The sequence below is a fragment of the Rhineura floridana genome, chromosome 3 (assembly GCF_030035675.1).
Source record: "Rhineura floridana isolate rRhiFlo1 chromosome 3, rRhiFlo1.hap2, whole genome shotgun sequence".
In the NCBI taxonomy this organism is placed as follows: domain Eukaryota; kingdom Metazoa; phylum Chordata; class Lepidosauria; order Squamata; family Rhineuridae; genus Rhineura; species Rhineura floridana.
In genome coordinates this window covers 106,359,134-106,378,799 of record NC_084482.1, presented here as the reverse complement: position 1 = coordinate 106,378,799, position 19,666 = coordinate 106,359,134, and the positions used below count along the sequence as shown (strand labels likewise).

At 39.2% G+C, this 19,666-nt stretch overlaps 1 protein-coding gene across 12 annotated transcripts in view; it reads right to left on the bottom strand.

The window, feature by feature from the left end:
* The window catches only part of SPOCK1 (SPARC (osteonectin), cwcv and kazal like domains proteoglycan 1), an 872,143-nt gene that overhangs the window by 436,026 nt on the left and 416,451 nt on the right, over window positions 1-19,666 (bottom strand). The window lies entirely within an intron of this gene.

Sequence of the window (19,666 nt, the reverse complement as noted above, 5' to 3'; positions counted from 1 at the left end):
AGCAGAACAATATAAATGCGGCAAAAGAGGTGGGTCACACAAAACACAGTATCTTAACTGTATCCATTTCTATTGGAGGAACACATGAAGCTACTTTATACTGAGCTGGACCCCTGAATCCATCTAGCCTAATGCTACATCTGCAAGCTTCAGCACCACTGTGTGGAAGGTCAGACAGACAGACAGACAGACAGACAGACAGACAGACAGACAGACAGACAGACAGACAGATAGATAGATAGATAGATAGATAGATAGATAGATAGATAGATAGATAGATAGATAGATAGATAGATAGATAGATAGATAGATAGATAGATAGATAGATAGATAGATAGATGATAGGTAGGGTGCAGCAGAAATCCTGGAAAGCTGGCAAATACTCTTGTCCATCATTTGCAGTTTCTTCCAACTAGAGATGCCAGGGTTTGAATCTAGGACCTTCTGTATACAAAGCATGTACTCAACCTCTGCAGAATCATACACACCATGTGGAGAACTGATTCATACAATGGTCCCAGAACATACCCAATCATATGGGAAGTTTGTTTATTTATTTATTTGTTTATTTATTTATTTATTTATTTATTATGAGATTTGTTAGTCGCCCATCTGGCTGGTTAGCCAGCCACTCTGGGCGACGTACAAGATAAAACAGTATATAAAACAGTTAAAAATTTAAAAACACAGTAAAACTAGCCCGTTCCAAAAGCCTGCCTAAAAAACCAGGTCTTCAGGGTCCGGTGGAAGCTCATTATAGACAGGGCATGGCGTAGATCATTTGGGAGAGAATTCCATAGGGTGGGGGCCACAATTGAGAAGGCCCTCTCTCGTGTCCTCACCAGTCTAGCTGTTTTGACAGGTGGGATCCAGAGAAGGTCTTCTGAGGCTGATCTTGTTGAGCGGCATCCCTGTCGATGCTGGAGGCGCTCCTTCAGATAAGTTTATTCATTGACCTAGTACATCTATAACCTGTCTTTCTTCCATAATGAAGTTGGCACATGTAGGGTCCCAAGGCAGTCTCTCTTTCAAGCACTTAAAAGACCTGGACTTGCAAACCTCGAGTAAAGGTTGCATAAAGTGTCTTGACCAACAGGCAGTTTTTGACTTTTCCATTTCTTATATTGAATGAATCTTTTAAGTACTATTCCATCCATGCCTCTAATTCCCCCTATTTTGTCCTTTGTCTTCTGTTCCTTTATACCAACTTTTTAGTCTTCTGGTTTAAATGCATTCTTCAAATTTTCTTTTGTAGTCACCTGATCCAGGTATTGGATTCTATGCCTCTGGTTGCAAACTCTCTGCTTTGCTATAGTTCTCTCCTTCAAGCCTTACTCCTTCAGCAACACTCCTGAAAGATACTGATCCAGTAAGGTTAGATTAAGATGGTTGGGGGCTGTGATGCGGTTCCCAAAGTAGGGCTTCCCTTCCCCAAAAAAGAAATGCATAAAATAATGTACTGGAAAATACATCTTGAGCTTTCTTAAAGACTAACAAATTTATTATTACATAAGCTTTCATGGACTACAAAAGACCATAAGGAGATCCTGCTGGATCAGGCCAAAGGCTCATCTAGTCCAGCATCCTATTCTCACAGTGGCCAACCAGATGTCAATGGGAAGCCCCTAAGCAGATCTTGAGTGCAAGAGTATTCTCCATTCTTGAGGTTTCCAGCAACTGATTTTCAGAAGCATGCTACTTCCAACCATGGGTTCAGAGCACAGCCATTATGGCTAGTAGTCACTGATATATAAATACATGGAGGATAAGGCTAATACTCTTCGGCATGTGCAGTTTCACAACTCTCAGCAAAACACAAACAAAAAACATTTTGGCAACCTTAATAAACAAAAAGAAAATACTCACTTCTCATTGTTTTTGCTCACTTCCTAACTTGTGTCAGTCACTAATTCTCTCAGCCTAACCTACTGCATATGTTGTTGTTGTTATGTGCCTCCAAGTCGACTACGACTTATGGCGACCCTATGAATCAGTGACCTCCAAGAGCATCTGTCATGAACCACCCTGTTCAGATCTTGTAAGTTCAGGTCTGTGGCTTCCTTTATGGAATCAATCCATCTCTTTCTTTGGCCTTCCTCTTTTTCTACTCCCTGCTGTTTTTCCTAGCATTATTATCTTTTCTAGTGAATCATGTCTTCTCATTATGTGTCCAAAGTATGATAACCTCAGTTTCATCATTTTAGCTTCTAATGATAGTTCTGGTTTAATTTGTTCTAACACACAATTATTTGTCTTTTTCGCAGTCCATGGTATGCGCAAAGCTCTCCTCCAACACATTTCAAATGAGCTGATTTTTCTCTTATCCGCTTTTTTCACTGTCCAACTTTCACATCCATACACAGAGATCGGAAATACCATGGTCTCAGTGATCCTGACTTTAGTGTTCAGTGATGCATCTTTACTTTTGAGGACCTTTTCTAGTTCTCTCACAGCTGCCCTCCCCAGTCCTAGCCTTCTTCTGATTTCTTGACTATTGGCTCCATTTTGGTTAATGACTGTGCCAAGGTATTGATAATCCTTGACACGTTCAATATCCTCATTGTCAACTGTAAAGTTGTATAAATTTTCTATTGTCATTACTTTAGTCTTTTTGACGTTCAGCTGTAGTCCTGCTTTTGTGCTTTCCTCTTGACTTTTCATCAGCATTCGTTTTAAATCATTACTGGTTTCTGCTAGTAGTATGGTATCATCTGCATATCTTAAATTGATATTGATATTTCTCCCTCCAGTTTTCACACCTCCTTCATCTTGGTCCAATCCTGCTTTCCATATGATATGTTCTGCATATTGATTAAATAAATAGGGTGATAAAATACACCCGTCTCACACCCTTTCCGATGGGGAACCAAACGGTTTCTCCATTTTCTGTCCTTACAGTAGCCTCTTGTGCAGAGTATAGGTTGCGCATCAGGACAATCAGATGCTGTGGCACCCCCATTTCTTTTAAAGCATTCCATAGTTTTTCATGTTGTGAAGATATAGGAGGCATATAAAGGCTGCAGAAGGGGACTTAGTGCTTGTATCATAGGCATCAAGATTTGGTTTGTTTAACCAGTTCATGTAGTTTTATTATAAAGGTCCATATTTTTCAGGGTATTCACTCCTGCAAATTAGTACAGCTTCAAGGTTTCAACAATCTTAATCTAGCTGGATTATTGATTTTTTTAATGGATGCATAAATCCTATTTGTGTTCAATTACACAGGGGACTGATTCCTAGAGGAATTATCTTAGGCCTGTAGTCACTAGGAATAGGGGAAAATCAGAGTGATATACATTTATTTTATTTTTACTGTTTTAATTTTATAGGTAAAATAGTAAGGAGCCAATATTTTTTCTAATTGTCCAGTAAAAATATATAACCTGCTCCTACTTCCCAGTGTTCTGCCCCAAAAGCAAAACTACTGAAATAACTAACAGGATGATTAAATGTTATAGAATTTTAATTTTTTTATTAATAATGATTACATTACAATTATTGTTGATTTTATATCCCATTATAAAATAACACATATTTACTATCTGTTTGGTTTGCATGGATACTGATTCCCTCCCCCATAAAAGCTAAGGCTACAATCCTATACCCATTTACCTGGGAGTAAACCCTTCTCTGTTTTTAGTGAATGAGAAAACAGAGCTTCATTTTTAACAGGTCTCATTTGATTCCAAATAACAAGCCAAATTAGAAAGACACAGAGAAGTTCTGAGACTGGGCTGCTTTCCAAAGATGCAGATACAAGTTGAATATTGCGGCTGGTGCACACAGCTACCAAAAATGGTCTCAGCTATAGTGACCTCCATTGGTTTCTTTGTATTAACAGGTAAGAAACATATATATACATAGTTTAAAACCATACTTTGCAGCTTGCTCTGCTAGTTAAGCATGGAATGGTACAAGTCTAATCAGCCAGTGTGGGGTTAAAGAAAAAAGCAACCCACCACAGGTTAAAAGGAGAATCAGGAGAAAATATTTCCTATAACTGCAAAGTTTAGTTAAGGATTTAGCATGTACTTTCCACACACAGAAATGAAACAGTCCTTAGAAAGCATTTCAGGACAGCAAGTGGCATTCCTCTGCACCAGTGAGATATTAACTGTTAAATTGTACTAGGGATTGTACAACAATAGTTTAATACACATCTTCTGTAGCAGTAACAATAAAACAGGCGTTAAAACAAGCCTTTTAAGTTGAGACATATCCCAGTCTGCGTCTGTGTTGAAATTGCTTTTTAATATGTTCTTAAACTTTCTTTTTTAAAAAATATTTTTACTCTTAGATGATGGTCTTAAAGCTTTTTTAAGAAACATTTTAAAGATGTTTTGTTTTAATGTGTTTTAAACTTTTTTATGAAATTTTAAAGTTTTTAGTGCTTTTGTTTGCCACCCTGAGCTCCTGCCGGGAGGAAGGGCAGGATATAAATCAAATAATAAATACATAAATGCATAAATAAAATAATAAAACACAGATGCTGTAAAAGTACAATTCATGCTTCTATGACTTCAAAGTGAAACGTGTATTTAATGCCAGAGATGGGATAAAATTGTTTAAAATTGCATTTGAAAAATTCAGATTTCACATCAGTATTCTGATTTCCAGAATTCATCATTCACTTTCCCTTACTCAGAAATGTTTTGTATTGCAAACTTTACATGGCCTACCCATTAAAGGAGATCTATTGCTTTATTACAGACATTTTGCTGAGGAAATGTTTGCGTGTTGCAGTAACGTGTCTGCCAAGTAAAAATTACTGAAGTTATCGGTGCCCACTAAAAGGATGAGAAATATTATTAATTCTATCTACATTAGGAGTAACAGGCTTCAGGCCTCAAAAATGTTCTTAATGAACACCTAAACATCAAATGTTATGGTGGGGATAATGATTGTTATAATTGGAGAGCATTTTCAACCTCAGAGTTGTTCATGTTGTGATTTTAAAAAATCCCAACAGCGATTTTCACTGCTGTTATTCTATCTGTTAAATAGATTGGATTTGAAAGTGCACCTTCAGAGGTGATTGCTGTAACTGCTAATCAGCTGATCAGCTGCACAATTTAAATCCAAACCACACCTGAAAATATAGCAGGTATACTGTCAATAAAAGCACACCTTCAAAAGAGCTCACTGACATCACAAATCATTGCTGACTGCGAGTCAGCTTGGCTGCACTGGGAATTCCCAACAGGGGGCTCCCTAGTTTAGTTGATCCCAGTGAGGCTCACTGTCAGTGTTGATCAGCTGACTGGCACTGTCAGCAAGCTAGTCCATGTCATAAGTACTGAGCTAGATGGTACCAAATGCCCTGAATCAGTATAAGGCAGATTCTTTTGTTCTTAAAAGTGGGAAGAGACTCAAGGACCAGTTACTCCAAAATGTGTTTATGTATTTTATTTACAACACTTATATACCGCTTTTTTGTAAAAAATCTCAAAACACTTTACAGAAAGAATTAAAACAAAATTATTGGCGAAAACAGTTATAGACAGGTATTTAAAAGCATCCAAAATAATAAAAGCAACAATGAGTTAAAAACAGATTTAAAAACACAATAGCTTCTACATGCCTGGATATGCTTGCCTAAACAAAAATGATTTTAGCAGGTGCTGAAAAGAGGCTAATGTCAATAGGCAAGGAGTTCCAAAGCATAGGTACTGCCACATTAAAGGACTGATTTCTTTCAAGAGCAGAACAAATACTATGTGGCACTCATAACATGGAAAGCACACCTTGAACTTGGGCCCGGTAGCAAATCAGCAGCCACTGCAGATTTCAGAGCAGAGGTATTATGTGCTGATAGCATCTCACTCATGTCAGCAATCATGCCGCAGCATGCTGCATTAACTGTAATTCCTGGGTCAGGTTGTGCTGCATGGGGATTTCTGTGACCTTGGCTGACTGGATGCCAGGATTTGTTTTACTTTTGGTTTCTGGTTAGGAATCCTGACTGGTTGTGGGATGCTGAGTTGGCTGCCTTACTCATAGGAATCTTCTTGTGGTTGGTATGGTATTGCATGTAGGATAGCATCCCTGCTTTTTGTTTTTCTTTTCTATTTGCATTTCACTTATCTTTAACCTTACTCCCTTACATCCATAGAAGCAACAGCAGCGGTCCCATGCTCTCAGCTCAACCCCCTTAAATCCATTGATGATGCACCTTGTTGGTTGCATGATGGTTTGTTTCTTGCCCAATAGTGGTAAAAGAGAATTCACATATTTGGAAGCTATTTGGTTTAAATGAAATAGAAACAGTTTAGTAGTTCTATTTCTTAGCAGAGTATATATTTTGCAAAAGCGGAATGAGAATGAACCAGTCCACCTTCCCCTCGTACAGACGAGCTGAATAAAAGAACAACAGAGACAGTCTTCTTTGGTAAAAAAATATTAAGAATGTTTACTCACAAGCTTTCATATGTTCAGGAAACATATGCTCTAGCTTGCAGAGAAAAGACGTAGGTAGTAGATTTAGTCCATGATTGGGATCATCTGGGAGAGAAGCCTGTGGATGCTTCTCTCTCCTGTGGCTTAACAGAGAATTGTGCTAATAAGAGAACAACATCTCTTAATAAAGAAGAGAAAGAGAAGTGAAATAACCCCACCAATAGGTTACATCACAGTAAACAAGCATAGAAGTGTCCCCAAATTCTGGCTAGAAGGGAAAAGCATGCAAGCTTGCTTATCCCAAGAGAAGTGTGGCTGCAATTGTTGTTCCCAATCTGCTGCCTGTGAGGGTAGACCAAACCATGTGTGTTTTCTCTCTGTCAATTATTACTCACTGGAATTGGATTGACTGTCAAAGTGAGTTTATAGCAGCCCACAAGGTAGACAGAAAGAGAAGAGAATCTTCTTACTCTTACTCATTTCTCAGACCTCTTTCTGAAGTGAAGGGTCAAATCTGTAAAGAGGTTTGGAGCAGCCATGTTAAAAGATACGGGTGGAGCATTCTAGGCAGGGGGTTGCCAACTCTGCTTGGATATGGATGTTTTTGCAAAGGGGCTTTACCCACACCACAATCCAAACTATATCTACTCAGAAATAAGTCCTGTTGAGTTCTATGGGGCTTAGTCCCTTAGTAAGTGTGTTTAGAATTGCAGCCTTCAGGAGCATCCATCTTTACTCCCAAGTGCTCCCATCTAACACCTCCACAACACTAGGCTCATTTCTTCCTGCGATGGCCTTCTGGTGACTGGCATGGCCTGAAGGCACTTAAACCCTTCTTGCCGAAAGCAAGTAGGCTAGAATAAATGTTCCCTACCCAGGCTTCATCTTTTAACTAAGATTTCTATCTTAACTACCAATCAGATAAATGTTTTTGTTTTAATTGCATGCTCCAAGCAACTGTGATTGATGCTTAATGTATCATGCTTAATGACATCATTAGGGCCCGCCCCTGTGACATCACTCAGGCCCACCCCATGACATCACTCAGACCCACACCTGAAATCTGGTGGCTGATGCTTCCCACAGTCACTTCTGCCTGCACTGCAAGTCCGTCACACATTCAGCTCTATATAGACATTTTTATTTTGGCATATTTTCCGCTAACCTTCCCCCTACCTCATCATTTTACCCCTTTGATTTCTGTGTTCTCTAACTTCTCTCTCCAGTCCTCCCACTTTCCCAAGTTAGAGAAACCAGACAGATCTGCATTTTATTTTTAATAATATTAGTAACCTTTTTTTAAAAAAAACAAAAAACTAGAACATGGGAGCACAGGAAGGTGCCTTATAACCAATCAGACCTAGCTCAATATTGTCAATTTAGATTTCTAAGGGAAATAAATAATCCCAATAAATACCATGCCTACTCAGATGTAAGCCCTGCTGAATTCAATGGTACTTACTCCCAGGTAAGGAAGTATAGGATTGCTGATTAACTTATACCGAGATCCAGTGTGGTGTAGTGGTTAGAGTGTTGGACTACGACCTGGGAGACGAAGGTTCAAATCCCCACACAGCCATGAAGTTTACTGGGTGACCTTGGGCCAGTCACTGCCTCTCAGCCTCAGAGGAAGGCAATGGTGAAACCACCTCTGAATACCATTTACCATGAAAACCCTATTTGTGGGGTCGCCATAAGTCAGGATCGACTTGAAGGCAGTCCATTTCCATTTTTACAAATTATATTGCTCACAACTGCCTTTAAAAGGCAACCAGGAATATTCAAAAGTTTGTATTGTTTTACTTTGACAACAGAGGGTATCTATATTGGTTAAGATTTGTTTTTCTTAAAGGGCTGGGGCCAAGAGGGAGCAGTATAATTTGAAGAGGAAAGGGGCAAGGGGCCCACTCGTTGCCTATGCCCAAAGGCCCTCAGACACCTGGAACCAGCCCTGATTGCAATGCACTGAGCTCAATAATTATGATTTTTAATTTTATTTTTATTGCTTCTTTGATTTTTCATATTGTATTTATAGCCATTTGCATTCCATAGAACTCAAATTGTAATACAATGAAATACAGCATAAGAAATAAAAGAAGCAATAAAAATACAATTAAACATCAATAGGAATATGTAATGTGCAGATGTCATGGACCACCTGAATGAAACAGTTAGGGAACTTCTGATCTATGCTGAAATGCCTGTTGTACTGAGTGCTGTTTCATTGTGCCAACTCTAGCATGGCATGTCTCTGGGTTGTATCTAGTGGTACCCTTCTGTGAACAGACATCCTTTCATTTGTTCAATCTGTCATCTAGTGGAGGCCTCCATTAATGCAAGAGGACAGAAGTCCATTTTCACTGATCCCTGTGCCACCTTCCAAAATGTTCTGTAGGATCTCCCAACCGGTTGGAGCATTGGGGGGGGGGGCTTTGCTGGATGCTGCAAAAGGAAATGGCAAAAATCACCCACTCTCCTCTTCCAAAAGCACAGGCTATTCCAGCCTGCCTGATGAATTCTTATTGGACTCAATCCTCTGTGTTCTTGGCTTTCTCTGTTTGACTTGTCTGATTTTTAGTTATGATTACTAGTGCCAAAAGGCAGGATAGAAATGCGTTCTTAATGCATACAGAAGGCACCTAACATGCTCCACTCATCTCAAAACAGCCAACAACGATTGTGGTAAATAGTTGCATAAACAATTTCAACATGTGTTAATATTAACCACAATATTTCTCAATGTTTTCAAAATGGGCCCTATATATAAAATGCCAAGGTATATGGATATCCATTCAATAAACACTGAGCCTGTGAAAAGCTCTTGTCAATTTTTGGTATACAATCAAGTACTTTCCTGTAACTTGCTGTGGTGTTCCATTCATTCTCCACAATGGACCCTGAAGCAAAGTTATTAACAGGAGACAAAGCACCTCCCTCCATTATTCTTTGTAAATGAAAAGCATATTCCTAATTTTGCATGAGTATTTCATTTATTTTCGACTTATGTAAAGGTCTTGTTCTCTCATTATAAAAGCAGTGTAATACATTTCTCTTTCCATTAAGCTTCTGATTCCAAGTTCAACCATCAATAATCAGAGCTGAAATTCCTGCTTACTTTCTCATCTACTCAGAGGATGTTTTTATTTGTAATTGCATACAAAATAAGCAGAGAGAATAGCCTGTCAAATGAAAGTTCTGTCTAGCAGCACAGTACTTTTTTCTTTTCTCAGCTCATTTAGATTTCACCAAAGTAATTCTTAAAAAGGGTATATATAAATCCACACATGTTCAAAAATTTCAACTCCTTAAAACTTTCAAATGTGGCTGTTGACATTCATCTTCAAGAGAGACTTTTAAAAACCAGAACCATCTGCACTGCTGATACAGTGTGTCCCTCAGGGTTCTTTAATGATTCAGATGCTGTCCAACTTGTACATCAGGGTCTGGACTCAGGGGTGAGCAATGATGCAGTCAAATATGTGAATAACAACAAATTATTCAGCATATTAAAACACTGAAAGCTGTCATACTGCCTGAGTCCATTGGTCCATCTAGCTCAGTATTTCCAACATGGACTGGCAGCAGCTCTCCCTGGTTTTAGACAGAAGACTTTCCTTGCCCTACCTGGAAATGCCAGGGATTGAATCTGGGACCTTTTACAAGTAAGCATGTGCTGTATTACTGAGCTACAGCCCTTCCTCTAAATGTTGTTAAGAGCTGTAATGAAAAAAAAAAGACCCTTCTAAATTGGGTGAATGGGTAACAGAAGGATAAATAAGATCAAACAAATTTAAATACAAAACAATGCACATTTAGAGCAAACACATCTAATTACATAGAAGAATAGAATAGTAGACTTGGAGGGGGCCTATAGGGCCATTGAGTTCAACCCCCTGCTCAAACCAGGAGCGCAAGTTAAATCATACCCAACAGATGGCTGTCCAGCTGCCTCTTGAAGGTCTCCAGTATTGGAGGGCACACCACCTCTCTAGGCAATTGGTTCAACTGTCGTACAGCTCTAACAGTTAGGACGTTTTTCCTGGTGTTCAGCTGAAATCTGGTTTCCTGTACCTTGAGACAATTATACCGTGTCCTGCACTCTGGAACGATTGAGAGGAGGCATTGGCCCTCCCCTGTGTGACATCCTTTCAAGTATTTGAAAAGAGCTATCATATCTCCCCCAATCCTCTCTTCTCAAGGCTAAACATGTCCAGTTCTTTCAGTCTGTCCTCATAGGGCTTAGTTTCTAGTTCCCTGATCATCCTTGTTGCCCTCCTCTGAACCTGTTCCAGTTTGTCTGCATCCTTAAAGTGCAGTGTCCAGAACTGGATGCAGTACTCAAGATGTGGCCTAACCAGTGCTGAACAGAGGGAAGCTAGTACTTCATGAGATTTGGAAACTATACATCTGTTAATGTAGCCAAAAATAGCATTTGCCTTTTTTGTAGCGACATCACACTGTTGCTCATATTCAGCTTGTGATCAACAACAATCCCAAGATCTTTCTCACATATAGTATCGCTGAGCCAATTATACCCTACCTTATAATTGTGCATTTGATTTCTTTTCCTAGGCGTAGAACCTTGCACTTCTCCCTGTTAAATTTCATTCTGTTGTTTTCAGCCCAATGCTCCAGCCTATCAAGGTCCCTTTGAATTTTCTTTCTGTCTTCCACGGTATTAGCTATGCCCCCCAATTTTGTATCATCTGCAAATTTGATAAGCATTCTCTCCACCTTCTCATCCAAGACATGAATAAAAACACTGAGTCCAGGACTGAGCCTTGCAGAAGGAACCACTGATAGGCATTTAAGTACGATTCTGAACCACTGTGGATCCTCCTTATAGTTGTTCATTCAGCCCACATTTAGCTAGCTTGCCAGTCAGGATATTATGGGGCACTTTCTCAAAGCTTTGCTGATGTCAAGCTATATTATGTCCACAGCATTCCCACAGTCTACCAGGGAGATTGCCCAAACAAAACTCAGATAAGATTAGTCTGGCAGGATTTGTTCTTGACAAATCCATATTAGCTTCTAGTAACCACTGTATTGTTTTTAAGGGGCTTACAGATTGACCATTTTATAATCTGTTCCAGAATTTTACAGACTGAGTGATCTGTAGTTTCCAGTTTCTTTCTTTTTGCACTTTCTGAAGATAGGGACAACATTGGCTCTCTTCCAGTCATCCGGTACTCTACCCACCTTCCATGATTTCGTAATGATAATGGACAATGGTTCTGAGAGTTCTTCAGCCAGTTTCTTCAATATTCTAGGATGCAGTTCATCAGGCCTGGGAGACTTGAACTTGATCAAAGTAATTAAGTATTGACCATTTGTCTATCAGTCTCAAGCTGCAATACTGTTCCTTCAACCTGTGCTTCATGTTTGCCAGGAGGATCATAGACCCTATTTTGGGAGTAGATTGAGCCAAACTAGGAATTGAGCACTTCTGCCTTTTGTTTGCCATCTGCTATTATTTTGCCATCCTCACTGATTAGCTGTACCACCGTTTATTTTCTGTGTCTTTTACTATGGATATACTTGAAAAAAAATTTTTTTGTTACTTTTAGAATTCCTCACTAACCTCAGCTCATTCTCAGCTTTAGCCTTCCTGATGTCATCCTTGTAATTCTGTGCTACTGGTCCGTACTCTTCTGTTTTTGGCCTGGCCTTCCTCCCACTTCCTGTATGTGTCCATTTTTGTTTTCAGGTCACCTCTAAGTTTTTGTGAAGCCATACTGGCTTCTTCTGCTGGCTTCCACCTTTTATCCTTGTTGGAATTGTTTGTAATTGTGACTTTAGCATTTCCTTTTTTAGAAGCTTCCATCCATCTTGGACTCTTTTTCTCATTAGAATTGCTTCCCATGGGACCTTGCTCTTCACTGCTCTGAGTTTATTAGAATCGGCTTTCCAGGGTACGCATATGGCTATACTCAGCTTTTGCTTCCTTTGAAATCAAGAATTTGAGTATAACATAGTCACTTTCCCCCAAAGTTTCCATCATTGCCACTTCATCTACTAGTTCATCTCTGTTGCTTAGAATCAGGTCAAGGATAGTTGATCCTCTAGTTTCTTTCTTCACATTCTATAGGAGAAAGTTATCAGCAACACAAGTCAAGAATTTCTTGGAGGGGCCGTGATTGGCAGAATTTGTCTCCCAACAGATATCAGGGTAATTTAAGTCCCCAATTACTACTACATCATGCTTCCTCAAAACATTGGCAGTTTGCTTTTCAAATGCTTCATCCTCGTCTTCTCTTTGATTGGGTGGTCAGTACCATGTTCCTTTTATTCATCTCCCCATTTATTTTAATCCAGATAATCTCAGTGGGCTACCAAGATCATCCTCCCATATTTCTGTGCAGGGATATATATTTTTAACATATAATGCGACTCCATCTCCCTTTCTATTCCTTCTGTTCTTTTTGAACAAGTTATATCCTTCAGTTAATGTACTCCAGTCATGGGAGTCATCCCACCAATTTTCAGTTATACCTATCAAGTCGTATTTACCCTCTTATATTAAGAGTTCAACTTCATCCTGTTTATTTCCCATACTCTGGGCATTAGTACATAGACAACAAAGACAATGTGATTTATGGTCTGGTTTCCTTCCTACATTTTAATGAATACTATTATTGGGCTAATTAGAGTTCCTGTTACTGTGCATAAGCCTTTGTCAAACATTTCCTCCAGGTTTACATCTCTCTTCCTTTTTTTTTTTACAATAATTTTTATTCAAATTTCCATAAAACAAACAAAACAAAATCATAAAACATTCAAAGACAAAAAACAAAACAAAAATGATTAAACAAAAAAATAAAATGTTGACTTCCTATTTGTCGCAGATCAGTTATAGGTCTACAATATATAACAATCCTGTCTCTTAAATTATATTATAAAATCACTTTCCTCCAGTAGTTATCTTAATTAATCATCAAATCTCATAGACATTACTTTATTCTTTCCACAAAAAGTCAAAGAGAGGTTTCAATTCTTTAAGAAATATATCTATCAATTTTTCTCCTAATAAACATGTCGATTAATCCATCTCGTTAATAATAATAATAATCTTATTGTCATAACCATAGTCCAAATAAACATATCGATTAATCCATCTCATCAAATCTGTTAAGTCCAATAATTTCAATAGCCATTATTCCATTATCCATATTAATTCCATCTTCCATCTTCAGTAGTCCTGTTAAGTCCAGTAATTTCAGTGTCCAATCTTCCATTATCAGTATTCCATAATAATCTTGCTGTCATAGCCATAGTCATATAATAAGAGTCTGATGGGAATTTCCTCTATCCCAAATATTTTCTTGCCATCGATTCTGAATAAGTTGCTGAAATATTGTTGTAAAGTCATATCTCTGTTCTTCTTTTTTACAAAATGCACTGGCTCATCTCTTGAGAGTTTTTCCATTGTCACATGGCTGCAGTTAATTCCATAGATTTTCTCTATATCAAGCTCCATCACGTCATTCCAGTCCAGAAAATTATCCAAGCCATTGATAACTTTATCTCTAATATCTTCATTAATTTCTTCAGAGATAACGTTAAATTCCAAACTGTAGATTTTATTTCTAATATCCATAAACTCCAGATCTTTTTCCAATTCCACATTTGTTCCAATCTCCAGGGCTTGTATCTTCCCTTTATTTTTTCTTTTCTCATCTCTGATCTCATTCTCCTCTCTCACAGGATCCCCTATTTCTTTAAGCTCCTGCGTCATTTTGCTCAGTTCAATTTTCAGCTCCTTACTACCCTGTCGCAGGGTTTGTTTCGTTATCTCAATCTCATCCATTATTTTCTGAAACATAATTACTTCCAGATTCTCAGCCACTTTCTTGATTGCCATTTTTAAAACCACGAAAACAAAACAAAACAAAAATAAAGAAGAACCACTTCTTATTTCAGCAACAATTGGGTTAATATTCCAGGCTTGATGACATCACAGTATAAACAGAGCAGCCTGCCTTATCTCTCTATGTTCAAGAATACAAAACAAATTTAGTTCCCAGCATCAGAACAGTTAGCGGCGTCGTGAAGAAGCAGATTCGTCAAAATAAAATAGACCAAAAAGAGAATAGTCCCAGACAATATAATGTTCCAAAGTTCATATTTTTTATTTTTTTCTCCTCGGAATAGAAATCCCTCTTCTGTTTATATCTTTAGAATGCACTTCCAGGACAGCTTTTTGCAATAGAAACAGAGATAAGCTGTTAATTTCGTGAATAACAGAGAAGAGTTATAGCTCACCCAGAAGTTCTTTAAAGCTGATTCATTTGACAAATCTCTTTTTGCAGCAACAATTTAAACCAAGTAAAAAAAAAAATAGAAAGAAGGGTGCTTGCCTGTTAGTCCGTTTTCTCTTTGAAGAAAAGATAAACGTATCGCATTAATCAGATAGAGCTTGTTCAGAAGTCCGTCCGGCATTGCTGGCTGGACCTTTTCTCATAAATTAATGAAATCCAGTCCTCCCAACAAAAACAGGCTTTTGAGGTTGATCTCTACGTTTCTCCCTGCCCGGGAGAAATTTCATCAGTCAAAAAAAAAAAAAAGTTCTGACTGATTTATATCTGAATAAGCTTCTTCAGAGGCGGGAGCCCGTCTCAAAAGCAGGCACAAGCGAAGTCACCCTTCCCGGAAGTCCCAGGTTTACATCTCTCTTCCAAGTAGGATTCAGTTTAAAGCCCTCCTGATAAAGTTCTCCATGCTGTGACCAAACACATTCTTTCCAATCCTTGTGAGGTGCAACCCATCATTTGCCAGCAGTCCATCTTCCAGGAAGTGTAGGCTGTGGTACCAGAATCCAAATATCTTGTGTCAGCACCACCTTCGTAGCCAGTCATTCACCCGGAGGATTTTTCTTTCCCTTTCTATTCCTCTTCAAAGTACTGTTAAGGATGGATGAGAAAACTATATGGGCCCCACCTTCCTTGAGTTTCCTTCACAGAGCTTCAAGTCTGACATGATTTCTTTCTAGCTCTGCTTGGCAGTATCATTCATTCTTCTCATCCACATGGATTATAAGAAAGGGATACATGTCTCTAAACTTTATGAGTGTTGGAAAACCTTCAGTCACATCTCTAATCTGTCCTCCAGGGATTATTTATTTATTAGATTTATATCCCGCCCTCCTGCTCCCAGGTGGACCAGGGATGTAGCATACCTAGTGAGTCCAGGGGTCTTCTCAGCATACTTGGGCTTCATCCCATGCAGAAGAGAGTCTTCCACGACTAATACACTTCTCTTCTTATTGCAGGGCATGGTTTCATTGCATCTGCTCGACTGAGCTTTAGTCTCTTAGATTCAGAATCATCGAGTTGGAAGAAGCCTATAAGGCCATCGAGTCCAACCCCCTGCTCAATGTTTGCTGCTCACTTGCTCGCTGTCCTGTGGGCTCTTTTGTAATTCCTCCTCTGCAAGCTGTTCTGCAGTCTCATTCTCAAGTACCTGAAAGTGGTTCCACAGTTTCACCAGTGCAAAGTGTCTTCCAGTTCTTCTGCTCCTAACAGTCACCCTTTTCCATGGAGTTTCCTCCACTTTGCTGTGTCTCTCCTGAACACTCTCCTCTTCTGCTTCAACTTGCTGTTGTTCTTCCATCTCCTATACTTATTTATTTATTATCATTTATTATTTTATTTATACCCTGCCCTTCCTTCCAGCAGGAGCCCAGGGCAGCAAACAGAAACACTAAAAATACTTTAAAACATCATAAAAAGACCTTAAAATACATTAAAACAAAACAACGTTAAAAATATAAAAAAAAACCTTTAAAAACATCTTTTAAAAAAGGGTTAAAGATATTAAAAGACATATTAAAAGCAATTCTAACACAGATTCAGACTGGGATAGGTCTCAACTTAAAAGGCTTGTTGGAAGAAGAGTTCTCTTTACTGCTGTTCTAATGTTATGTCTAAGAACTTTTTGTCTTCTCTTATACCCTTGAATGGGGCCACTCACAGCTCCAGGCCTCTCACCTTTTCTTCTAACAGTTTAACCACCTTGCACTTATTGCCTGTGTACGTCATGTTGTTCTCAGGCAAGAAAACAAACATTGCACACACCTTGCAGATCACCATCACTAGATTTCCTTTCCATCCTGAGTCTCTGTTACCTTTTTGTTTCTGTCTTTCTACTTGTATTGGAATTGCCTGTGCTTTGTCTTGTCCTTCTTAAAAGTTAACAGGAGAGTCTAACTGGTATATAATGCAACTACAAGACAAAATTTTATTAGGGACCTCCACTGCCAATCTCCTGTTAGTTCTCCTTGCTTGCTCGCTTTGTTCTTTCACTCTCTTAAGAGCTGGCTCTCTTGTACACCCTCTAGACCAGCTGAGGCAGCTTCCTCAGGAAACTCCCAGCACACACAGCAGCTGCTAGCTGCACTCAGCAGTTATCAGGACACACCCCTTCAATCAACAGCTGAGCACATGCTGAACACATGGACACTCAGCACAGACAGCCTCCAGGTCACTCACCTCTTTGCCTTTGTCTCTTCCTTCACTACAGCTCTGTTGCTAAATTCCTGTTCTCTGTCTGAGAGCTGGCTTGCTGGTATACCCTCTAAACCAACTGAGGCAGCTTCCTCTGCTCTGCTCAGTTAAGAGTCAGGAAACTCCATTTATTTATTTATTTATTTATTTATTTATTTATTTATACATAAATACATACATGGTTTGATCTGAACTGGCTGTGGCTATTGGGGAAAGGTACACACACACACCTTATATATACCTTATAGGTACCGTATATCTATAAGGTATATACACACACACAAACACACACGTATAGGCAGAAAAAACAAGAACTTAGTATCCATTGATTGTAGAATAAAATGCCATGTATATGCAGCCTCAGAAATAAGAAACTGGATTAAGACCTGAGTTTGTAGTGTAGTGTTTTTTAATTTTATTTTATAGCTTTTCCCCTGCGTATAGCTACATGCTGGTGTTCTTCCTTCTACAGAACCTATTGCTCTGCCAACGTACTATAAGTCTCGGGGTGGACTAGTCTGCCAGAACACTCTGAAATCCTAATATGGATCAAGAAATGCTTCTGAGATAAACATGACATCTCTGATTCTTCATTCTGGGTAGGGACACTGGAAACTATATAGCAGAGTTATTTTTTTAAATTCTTCCAAATCAGGAGGGTTTTTTTTAGCCTACATTTCCCAGAGTTCATAAGAGCAACACATGAGCACCTTAGAAGTGGTCCTGGGCTTTAGCCTTGGTTGCCATTTTCTTTTACCTTCATCTTCATGACTTGGAATTTATTTATTTTATTTAGGAAAATTTAGAGACCACTTAATCACAAAACTCTCTAAGCAGTGCACATGATAAAATTACTGATAAAGCACAACTAAAATACACAAAAAGGAAATACGCATATACATGGTAGTGTTATAGGATTGGGGGTTGGTATAGGTGGTGTCTGTGGTACCCCCAAAACCTCTAATTCTGTGTCTGTAGAGATGGAGTTTCTAGCAGAAAGTACCTGCTGGATTGGTCAAGCCAGTTTCATTATTAAGTTGATAGTCTGTCAAGTACCCGATCTACATGTCGAAAAACTAGGTCAAGAACAGATGAGTTGCCATAAGAACAAAGGACCATTTATGCTCTTCCAAGATGAGGGTAGCCCTCCCTCCACCATCCAAGAGTCAGGATGTTTTTAGTTTGGGTGTTAGTAGCCTGGGTATTTTTAGTCTGATCTGGGAGCTGGAAAGAGAGAGAAGCTTGCTCTTTGTGCTGAATCCCAAGCTATGACTTTGGGGACTCCCCTAGAAACCTAATGGGGAAGCAAGATCTGAAGGAGTGTTAATGCTGTGAGCCCTTCCATCTTACGCTTGGGTCGTATATATGTGTAAATAAAGTGATATATTGTAAAGATACCAGAGTCTCCAGTCACCTCCATTCCAAGGAAACGGAAACCTTCATAAGTGTTAGAACCCCTGGAAGTCTCTCACCACTCATAGATTGGGGTGACAGTATGTTTGTTAAAGTGTGATAAATTGGGTAGGGTGGAGGAAAATAGCAAAATGAAAAGGCTACCACTAAGTTATTACAAGCAGCGGCAATATTTGGAGGTTGGGCTTTCCTTATAATGGTTTAGGGATTCTGAATTGGGGCACCAAATTAAAGACTTGTACACTGCCTACATTTTATTAAAAACATGGGAATATTTTGTGTGTATGCGTCAGCCAGAGGTGAGAGTTGCATTTAAACTGAGGTTTTTCACAAGCAGTTCCAAATCAAGGAATTTGCTTGAGAGATTTTCCCGTTTTAAGTTCATTTCTTCTCAAGTTATAACTGAATGCATAGTACCCTGGCAGACTTTACAATAATAAAAAGGGCACAATAATTGATCACTTTCCTTATTACAAAGGTACATTTCTTCACAATGATTAAAATGACTACAAGAGCTGATAACCTGTTAACTTCTTAGTATGGCAGCTCCACAAATATAAGAGACAATAACCAAACTTTGTGCCATTGACTGCATACAAATGAGCTTAGGTAAGATTTGAAAGCCAGTGTTGGCATTAGATTTAAACTAATGATAATTTAAAAAAAGAGTTTCACTACCTTGGCCTGGATAAAAGAAATGATCTCATATAAGTATTTTCATGTTTTCTCTACTGCTGTCTGTAGTTACATATTCAATAATAGGTAAAACACTTTGCGGTTTAAGAACATACCTATCTGTCCTGCCCAGACCGCAAGTCACGAAATGGAGGTGAGATTGGAATTAATTCCTGTTTTATTAGAGTAACATCAAAGGCAATGCATTTCATAGACTTGGTTATGCTAACTCACTACAGTCCCTAACTAAGCCACCTAGGCATACTCTGCAGCGTGTGAAGAAGGTTTACTCAGCAACCGGGTCAGGCGGGTGCCGCCTTAAGTAGGGAAGGTCTTCACCCGCAATCTCTGACTCCTTTGAAGTCCCACCTTCTCGTGGAGTCTCCTGCGAGGCGAAGGGGGGCGAGCCTCTGCCGGCTCATCTGACAGTACAGGCTCAATAGATGCCTCAGGAGGCGGGAAAGCATTTGAAGTGCCAGGCAAGGAATCCTGGGGGCAGTGGAGCTGGTGCACCCATCCGGTCATCCCCCAATGGCACTGTTGGGGCATCTGTAGGTGGAGTGAAGTCTGTTTCGGTGGGAGAACTGTCTGTGGGAACTGGCAGGCTGTCAACTACTCCCCCTTCCTCATTGTCCTCGAAAGTCTCATCTACCTCTGATTCCTCCCCCTGTTCTATC